At 44.9% G+C, this 10328-nt stretch overlaps 2 protein-coding genes across 4 annotated transcripts in view; one reads left to right on the forward strand and one right to left on the reverse strand.

Annotated features, from left to right (window-relative positions):
• GFM1 (G elongation factor mitochondrial 1) overlaps positions 1-1917 on the forward strand; it is an 82618-nt gene extending 80701 nt beyond the window's left edge. For both annotated transcript variants that reach the window (XR_013483401.1, XR_013483402.1), the window contains one exon: positions 451-1917. The gene's annotated coding sequence lies outside the window, so the exon portion shown is untranslated. The remainder of the gene's footprint in view (positions 1-450) is intronic.
• The window catches only part of RARRES1 (retinoic acid receptor responder 1), a 36667-nt gene that overhangs the window by 24465 nt on the left and 1874 nt on the right, over positions 1-10328 (reverse strand). The gene's annotated exons all lie outside the window — the stretch shown is intronic.

Consider the following 10328-nt stretch of genomic DNA (forward strand, 5'->3'; position numbering starts at 1 on the left):
TCTCTCATCTGTAGAATAGGGATAATAGGGGCTGTTGTGAGGATCTAATGAGATGGCATATGTAAAGTGCTTTGTAAACCTTAAAGACCTAAAACTATAGGAATACTAGTTATTATTATGAGCTATTATTCACCTTGGTCCAGTTAGCCAGAGCTGGCTCTCTGCTGCTGTACCCTTGAGGACATGGGGTCACCTCCACACTACAATCACAGAAAAGGGGTGGGAAGTATTTGGGTGCTCCTAGAAACTGGTAGCTCAATAGAGTGAGCTTGGCTAGCATGCTTGAGACCTGGCAGAGCCGTTCTACTTTCTCTGCATCCTTATTTCCATTCCAGCTACCATTCCTTCATTCAGTAAATAAACCTTTGTTGTGAACAGTTTTTAAAAAATAATCTTTTATTTTTACATTACCTCATTTCTGAATATATCCCTTCCCTCTCGTCTCCCCAGGATCCATCCCTTTTCACGCAAAAAATGGAAGAAGAAAAAAAGCAGATCAGTAAAACCAACCAACATGTCAACTAAGTCTGACAATCTATACCATATGCCACACCCATGGCCTCCACTCCACTCCTTGATAGCATGGTCATGTACCAGAAGCCTCCAGGAATCCAAAGTCAAAGACATCACCTAGTGGACAACTCCGGTATAGCATCGACTGGAGCCCCTCCTCTCCACAGCCCTGCTCACAAAGCTGATGCCACAGACAGATGGAGAAACTGAGGCTCTGAACTCGCAGTGCACCGTGTATTAACACATTATTAAGACGGCAAATTTTAGTGGAGAAAATACAATCAACTCTAAATCCCGCAAGAGAGATTCTTCCCATAAATATTTTAGGGGAAAGTACTGAGTGGAACCTTTCCCTGGTGAGGTGGCATGACATAGGGCATTGAGTGCCAGATTGGAGCCGAGAAGATGGGTTCAAGCCCTACCTCTTAACGATGACTAATGAGCATAACATTGTCACCTGGGGATGCCAGGAACCAGGGAAGACTTTACAGAAGAGGTGGCACCTGACAGACCCTGAAGGCAGGGAGGAACTTTAGCCGGCAGGGAAGGCAGAAATAGGAGCTTGCATGGGCAACAGGACAATGAAAAAAGCAGGAAGAGAGTAGAAACTAGAAGCCGTGAGGCCTGTGGTATGAGATGATGCTGGAACCAGACTGTGGTGGCCTCTAGGTAGCTTACATATGTCTGCATGTATATGTATCATGTTTGCATGTAGTTTATATGTACATATATGTATGTAACAGCCAACAGTCACATCCTGGCCATCTCCACCTCTTCTGCACAGGAGACCTGGACTCTCTCCTTGGAACCATCCTGGCCTCTGATAGGAGACCTTAAGTTGCTTACAAGCAGACACCACACCATTGACCTCCACTCCAGCCTTCACCCCTCCCTCCCCTTATGTCTTCTCTTGCCCTATTAGAGTATAAGGGTCTTGAGGGCAGGAGCTGTCTTTGTTGCTTGGATTTGTATCCCTAGTGCCTAGCTTAGCACCAGCACATGGTAGGTGTTTAATAGGTCTCTCCCTTCAATCTAATGATTTGAGATTTTATTTCATTTCATCCTCACACCAGCTCTGTGAGGAGAACACAGCAGGAATTATTATGCCCAAATTATGGATGAAAATACCAAGGCTCCAAAGAATGAAATGATTTCCCATGGTCACTTGGCTATTAAGTATTAGATGCCAGACTTGAACCATGTTTTCTTCTGACTCCCAAGTCTAGCACTTGACCCATCATTCCAGCCTGCCAAGGCATCTTTGGATTCTGTCTCAATCGCCTGATGTGGTCACGCTGTCTTCTGGCTTCCTGTCATCTACGATTGTGATAAGCTTATCAGCTTTGCCTTTGTTCAAACAGCTGGTAAATAAATATTGGGGAAAACTCAATTAGCAAGTGTTAATTGGGTGCTTCCTCTGTTCTCTGTTTTTTGAGGTTTCCAGGGGAGAAGAGAAGCATCAGACAAGGTCCCTGGTTAGTAGAGAAGGAGCTTAGGAGAAGAAATGACACTAACGTATATCACTCTGTAACTTTCCACTACCCACTCCGGGGCTAGGATTCTGGCTCAAAAATGAAGAGGAGAAAAATTGAGAAATGTCAAACAGCAGGGGAGTCGAGATGACATTTCATTTCAAAATGTCATGAAAAAGAGCTTCCACTATCACAACAAGTTTTTGCCAGTTGCCTAGAATACTTATGGTTCTTATTAAGATCATCTCTGTCTGTTATGTGTCCTTGAGAAAACCCTGAGGATAAGTAAGCCCTGCTTTGTGGGTGGCCTGTGCACACAGGGAAGCCAGGAGAAGAGATCAGCCGTCCTGGTGGACCTGTCCTGAGCAGGGAAGTTCTGGTCTGTGGCATGACCTCAAGGCCATATTCATCATGGTTCTTGTCCAGAGTCATAGGAGGTGATGCAGCAATGATATCAGACTCCCAAGGTTTCAGCTGATGAATCTCAAGGCTGGATAACTGACCCCACATTCTAAATAGGGGGCTAGACACTGCTGGAGAGAGACAGACCATACAGAAGAGATAAGACTAGGAGAGTGGGTCAACTGTGATTAACACTGCAGTCTTTTAAAACAAATTATCTGCCCTAAAATGAACTATCTGCCCTAAAACAAATTATCTGATTGGATCATAAAGCATCAAAGCAACCAGGCCCACACAATGGCCCCTAAACTCAGGGGCTGAACAGCGCCCCCCCCCCAAATGGCCCCTGGAGCTACAAATGCTTTGTCATTCCAGTTCTGTTGCTCTGCTGAGGAACAGTGGGGCACATTTCCTTGTGTGGTAAATGTTTTCTGTTCTAGAAAGATTGAACTGCCAGGCCAGTTCCTAAAGCTGTTCCTTGTTAGCCCATCTGCCTCTGTTAGCTTAATTGGTTAAAGGATGGGCTAAGGAGGCCAAGGTCACTTGAAGGTTGTCCATCTCCTGGAGCTTGCCTTGGTGAAGTGGAGACAACGCTGGGTTTAAGTTTTGGCTCTGCTCCTTATTACTGGTCTGACTTTGAGCAGGGCATGTCACCAGTGGGCCTCAGTTTTCTCATCTGTAAAATGAGGAGGATGATCTCTTTGCACTTCTAAATCCTGTCCCCTATGATTTTAGTAGATGCTGGACTTGTGTCCAACTTGAAACCTTTGCACTTTCTGGCTGTGAGATGAAAGTCAATTAATGGGAGAATCATTGAAGTTCTCAGAGCCTCAGTTTCTTTATTTGGTAAAATGGGGCTATAATCCCTACCTCATAGGGTTGTTGTGAGACACAAAGGAGAACATGGTATGTAAAACACTGGAAAGCATTCTATAAACCTGAGCCATTATCTCACCAAGGACAAAATAGCGATCGGGGAGCCGTCCTTTGACACGGTGGTCAGTTATAGGGAGGATGGATGGGGTGGACAGAAGAAGGGGGAGGGGCACAGATTCAGCAGCTCACACTGCTTTGGGGCTTTGTCTTTTCCACAGCTGTTTGGAATGATTTCCATTTATGCAGAGGATAGGCAAGCAGCGACATTCATGCCTGAAGAACATCAGGGAACCTCAGAACTAGTGTTCTTTGGGGCATCTAGGTGGTGCATTGGATAGCGTACCGGCCCTGAAGTCAGGATGGACCTGAGTTCAAATCTGGCCTCAGACACTTGATACTTCCTAGATGTGTGACCTTAGGCAAGTCACTTAACCCCATTGCCTAGGCCCCCCCCAAAAAAAAAAAGAATTGGTGTTCTTTGCTTTTGGGATGGTGTGTGTATGTGTGTGTGTGTGTGTGTGTGTGCGTGTGTTGACTTTCCTGGTCAGTCAATAAGCATTTCTTGTTTGTTGTTCAGTCACTTTTAGTCTTGTCCGAGTCTTTGTGGCCCCATTTGGGATTTTCTTGGCAAAGACACTGGAGTGGTTTGCCATTTCCTTTTCCATGAGGTATCGTTTTTTTTCATAAGATCAATTTGTAGTTATTTGGGTACATGTATTAGTGTATTAAATTGTACAGTAAATTGTAACCTCTATGAGAGATGGACCATTCCATTCTTTTCCACCTTTCTCTCCTCAGCAGCAAGCACAGAATTGAGCACTTTATAGATACATATTTGTTGAATTGAGTTTCAGCCAGCTACCTTCGTTCAGTCATTTTCACTTGTGTCTGACTCTTTGTGACCTCGTTTGGGGTTTTCTTGGCAAAGATACCCGAGCGGTTTGCCACTTCCTTCTCTGGCTCACTTTTACAGATGGGAACTGAGGCAAATAGTTAAGTGACTTGCCCAGGGTCACACAGCTAGTAAATGTCTGAGACCAGATTTGGACTCAGTGAGAGGAGCCTTCTTTACTCCAGGCCTGGCACTCTAACCACTTTGCCACCTAGCTGCCCAGTAAGCACTTAGTAAGCACCTGCTATGTGCCAGGCACAGTGCTAAGTGCTAGGGAATTGAAGGACTCTGTGTATGAATGCCTATTTCTTTCCACATATATGCATATAGAAACACACAGATATGCACAATGCACACACGTTGATATGTATACACATACGCATGCATCTATGTATGAATACAAACATACACATAAGTGTATATACATATAGGGGTTTTTTCCCGGTCTGTCCAGATATCATTGAGAAGGTCACATCCATGTTAGCCAGAGTTTGCCTGCTCTCTAACAAGCATGGATTTAAGAAAGGAGTATCATGGTATATAGTAGGAAGATCACTGGTTTCGGATCTGGGTTCAGATTTTGCCTCTGTTACCGTGTGACCTTCGGCACGTCTCTGATGCCCGAGTATCTTTCAGTATCTCTGGATAGTACTATCCAGTGCATCCAGCATCTCTGAAGTCCCTGCTCTTAAGCTATGATCCTACAGACCTATTGTTGCTTTTGCCCACTAGAGGCCGCTAGTGTTCCCAGAAAAATTCTACAACCAGATTAAGATGCCAAGAGTTTTAGATTTGGAAAGGCCTTCTGAGAGAAGTTCACCTTGCTCCTCTTCCTCTTGCTTTACAGATGAGGAAACTGAGGCCCAGGAGCACAACTGACTTGTCCAGAGTCACTCGGCGTCTGAGGCACCATCTGAACCTGGGTCTTTCTTATTACTAAAGGCCAGCACCCCATCCACACGTGATAGATCATATCATACATTGTATGATGTATTATTTTTTACCTCATTTTTAAAGCCTCTCATTGGATTCTCACCATCATCCTGTGGGGTAGCAAGAACAGCTTTTATTTCCATTTTACAGATAGGAAAAGAAGAGAAAAGATAAGCCAGGCTCTACACTTCCCTGTTCTCCTAGGGGCACCACCATCCTTGCAGACCCCCCAGGCTCACCTCAGCGTCACCCCAAGAGCTGATCTATTGTCAGATCTTGTTTCTACCTGTACAACACCTGGCATACATGCCCCCTCTCTCCATTCACACAGCTATGGCCCTAGTTCACACCCTTATCCCATCTCACCTGCACCACTGAAATAGCCTTCCCCCAAGTTTCTGCTCACCCCAGCCCATGCTCTGCTCACGTCCTCTCAAGCTGTGCAAAGTCAAAAGCTACAGTCCGACCATGTTATTCCCCAGTCCCCAACATGAATAAACTGCAAAGGCTTCTTATCACTTCAAGGCTCAAATATAAACTGCTCTGGCTGGTATTTAAAGCACTACCTCCATAAGCCCCTTTCTGCCTTTCGAGTCTTCTCACACCTTCCTCCCCTCCCTCCACTCAAGGATCCAGCTGCCCTTGTCATCTAGGCCATGCCATCTTCTGTCTCAAGGCCCTGGCATCGGCTGAGTTCAATGCCTGCAATGAGCTTCCTCCTTCTCAATGCCATTCAGTTTCCCTGCTTTTCTTCAAAAACCAGCTCAACTCTCACCTTCTTGAAGAGGCTTCTCACCAGTCCCCTCAGCTTCCACTTGCCTTGTTATTTGCAGACTGTCTATCCTTCCTCCCCTCCTTGTGAGCTCCCTGAGAAGAGGGACTGTCTTTTGACTGTCTTTGCATCCCTATCACTTAGCACAGTGCCTAGCACATGGTGAGCACTTAATAAATGCCTGTTGCCTAACTCTTATGCCTGTTAGGAAGGGTTGGCCAGTAGGTGCTCACATTTACTCTAAAGGAATGGTCCCTCCACCCCACTCTCCCATGAACCACCCAAAAGGAAAGCAAATAGAACCTGGGCACTCCAGTTCAAGAACATCTTTGGTTAGTGCCAATAAAACCATGGTACTAAGCTTCCTTCAACCTTCCAGTGCCTGGCACAGTGCCTGGCACATAGCAGGTGCTTCAGAAATGTTTATTGAATGAATGGCAAGAGCGTGGAAAAGGAGACAGGAGTGGGGCATTGGCCACAGAGTGGAAGGACAGCCAGGCCAGAGAATCTCGGACTTTGTTTCCCTTTCACTGAATCCCTGAGACCATTCTGTGACCAGAGACTGCCACCACCGTGGCCTACTGGGCTTTGTCCCCTTGGTCATTTTGAAAGTAATGCAGTGCTTCTGCAAAGATAGGAAGAATGGTCTCCCCAGCTGGCATTTTCCCCACACCCAGTGGCTGGTGTTTTCTTGGCTGTCAAGTTTCCCTGGCCTCCTCATGCCTGCTTCTTTCTTTAAGTTAAAAACGATGAGATGCTTTCAGAATGATGTGATATTTCACTTATTAGAGATAGGAAAACATCAACTTAGTTCTCTGTGGGGAGAGGAAATACTGTTTTCCTCACTGGATTTTTCCGTGGGCACTTTGAGCTCCTTTGTGGAAGCCAGGAAGTAGTGCTATTTCTTTAATTTTCAAATGGAGAATTGGCATTGCACATCATGTAGAAGGCCATGCTCACTGTCAGGGAATCCTTGGTTCATGTCCTGCCTTGGACCCAAACTGGCTTGAAAGACCATGAACAAGATCTCTCATTGCCCCAGGCAGCTCTCAGACCAGAAGTGATAGAGTATCCAATCCACAAGTTGTAGTTGTTGTTAGAGGACTGATGAGGTCAGAAGGGTGATGTCTTGACTTGCAAGTGAATTGGATTTAAGTGAGGCAAGGCCTTGCAAAGTCAACAGCCTTACTCCCTCCTCCAGAGTCATTGGAGTCCAGTGGCAAGACACAGGTCAGGAGGACTGGCAATAGCCTGGATGCAGTGGGAGCTAAGGTCTTTCCCAGGTCTCAGTTTGTCTGAGGTCACATCCATGGAGAGTTTCCACAAAGGACCTTCCTCATATTGATGAAATCTCAGTAGTGTGGACCCTGAGAACTGTTCTGAGGAACAGCAGAATTACCTTCATCCAAGTCTTCCCCATGACATGGAAATGACTGACCCTGGGCTCTCAAAGAGTAGGCCAAAGGAGCATAAACTCTGTTGGGTCCTACCAAGCTAGACAGGTTCAGAGGATGGGTCCAGTGATGGCAGGACCAACCTGGCTAAGTCTGGAAAAGCCGATCACCCAGCCAAGAAGTCATGGCCATTCAACTAGAGAAACCAGCTACTGAGTCATGGAGGGGTTGAAAACTGTGTCAGTGGAGGGAGCATCTAATCTGAAAAAATCATGGCTCTTACGATGGACTGAAGTGATCTGATAATACAATGATATGATAATGATAATATAAAAGACATGATATAACAGGACAGAACACAATACAATAAATCTAACATGATAGGATATATCTCATGATTCTCTTAGCACTTTGAAGTGTACAAAGCTTCTGACTTATATCAATCCTGAAAGTAGGTAGTGCAACTAGGTGGATCAAGAGTTAAGAGCAATAGGCTTGAACCAAGGAAGATCTGAGTTCAAATTTTGACTGAGATACTTCTTAGTTATGTGACCCAGGGCAAGTTACTTACCCTCAGCCTTGGTTTCTTTTTTTGTAAAATGGGCTTTATAACAACAACAACCTTACAGGATTTTTGTGAGGAGCAAATGTGAAAACATAAGTAAAGAGCTTTACCAGCCTTTGATTACTTCCTTTCTACTGTGACAGCAGGGCCTGAACCCTGCTCCCTGGAGGCCTCCCTGTTTTGACAGGGAAGCTATCAAGATGGTAACAGGGTTGGAGGCAGCTAGGTGGCACAGTGGATAGAGCACCAGCCCTGAATTCAGGAGGACCTGAGTTCAAATCTGGCCTCAGACATATAACATTTAACTAGCTGTGTGACCCTGGGCAAGTCACTTAACCCCATTGCCTAGCCAAAAAAAAAAAGATGGTGACAGGGCAATTAATGATAATGATCATAATAGCCAGCTTGCAAAGCATTTTTTACAAATGCATCATTTTATCCTCACTGCTGATAATATCAACCCCATTTTATATATGAGGAAACTGAAGCGGGCCAAAGTTAAGTGACTCACCCAAGGTCACCAAGCTAGTAAGTGTCTGAGGCTGGATTTGAATTTAGGTCTGCCTGAAGCTAAGTCCAATGTGTTCTTTATCAACTGAATTACCTAGCTGCCTACATTTTTGGAAGCCCAAGGCTAAGGTGGGTGGGGAGAAAATTAGCCATGGTCTCTTAGATTACAAGTTTTCCCTCATTCCAGATGTAAGCAAGAATGAGGAATAGCCTAGCTCACATGGTGACAACCTCTGTGCTTGAGACTGCTGAAGACTACAGCTATTTACATATCATGAATAGAATGTGTAAATAACTCTTTGAGACCTATAGGCAGGCCTGTTCAGATATTTTTCAGTCATGTCTGACTCTTTGTGACCCCATGTGGGCTTTTCTTGGCAAAGATATTGGAGTGGTTTGCCATTTCCTTCTCCAGCTCATTTAAAGAAGAGGAAACTGAGGCAAACAGGGCTAAGTGACTTGCCCAGGGTCACACAGCTAGTAAGTGTCTGAGGCTGGATTTGAACTTAGGAAGATGCTAATTCCAAGCCCAGGGCTCTATGCACTGCACCACCTAGGTACCACAGGCAGGGCTACAGGACTCTAAGGATATTCAGATGTAAGTCATTCAGAAATCTTACAAGACAGAAAGGCTCGTTTGCTATATTTTAAGGTAAATTTGGTGCCTGTCAGTAAAATTTTTAATAAGTCATGATGTGAGCTTTGTAATCCTTGCCCCTTAATGATTAATTTTTCTTTTGTGGACTTGACCTCTGATTCCATTGACATAGAGAACTCCCAGTAAGGAAATTCAGGTCATCAAAGCAGCAAGCTCCTGTTCTTCAACTTACGGTGAAGAAGCTTCCTGGGGATGTATAGAGGTAAGTGACTTGGCCAAGGTCACCCAGCTAGCATGTGTTGGGACAGGTCTTTGGGACTCCAAGGGCAGTTCTCTATCAATCCCACTACACCCACTCACATTTACACATCACTTGAAAGTTGCCAGCGTCTGGCACATGTGGTATTTAAGGTTTTCATTACAATGCAATAATCCTATGAGGTATGTAGCACAAGTATTGTTACTCCCATTTTATAGATGAGGAAAGAGAGGCTCATAGTTACACAGAGCGGTCTCATTGAATAGCTGGGGTGCTGTAGATAACGTCCCTTCAATCAGTCCACAATCATTTATTAAGCACACATTCTGGGGGCTAGAAGGAAAAAAAAATGAAACAGTATCTGTTCTGAAGCTTACATTAAACAGAGATATCCCAGTTACTACAAGATAAAGACAAGATACAAATTTGTCAAGATTACAAATTGTAGCTTTAAATCCAAGGCCGTCCTTAGTTAAGAAAACTTTGCCTTCCCTCCACACAATCCTATGAGATTAAAGCAGGCAATACTTTTAGGAAAGGCGATGACAGTTCCATGGTGAAATGTAAATAATACCACATCAAAACATGTTCTCTTTGTGTCAGGATCTGGAATTAGTAAGGTTGGGGGTGGGGCAGGGAAGGGGAGATGGCATCCCATACTAGGTCCTGCATGGAAACTGGTCTGGCCTCTGATTGATGTCCTGCTGACCTTGCCCTCTCTATCCCTGCTTCCCCAAGCTTAGGTAAGAAGAGCTCCCTCATTTCACAGCTCATAGGATGTAAGGCTAGGATGGGGGGGGGGGGGAAGGCGTCTAGTCCAGCTTCCTCTTACTGGTCCTAACATCCCAGGACTTGGGCAGGAAGAAACCTTAAGATAATAAGAGCTCATATTTAAATAGGGCCTTTCCACACATTATCTCATTTGATTGGCACGGCACATTATCTCACGACAATCTGGAGATGTAGGTGCTATTATTACCCCCATTTTACAGATCAGAAAACTGAGGCTCCAAGCTGCTCAGAGTTACCCAGCTAGTGTCTCTCTGTGGCTAGATTCAAATCCATCGCTTCCTGCCTCCAAGAGGAGCGTTCTAAACCAAGCTGCTTTTCTGAGATCCCCTATTTACGATACAGCCCCATCA

This window comes from Phascolarctos cinereus, unplaced genomic scaffold (genome assembly GCF_003287225.1).
Source record: "Phascolarctos cinereus isolate Bilbo 61053 unplaced genomic scaffold, phaCin_HiC Scaffold_7;HRSCAF=346, whole genome shotgun sequence".
Classification (NCBI taxonomy): domain Eukaryota; kingdom Metazoa; phylum Chordata; class Mammalia; order Diprotodontia; family Phascolarctidae; genus Phascolarctos; species Phascolarctos cinereus.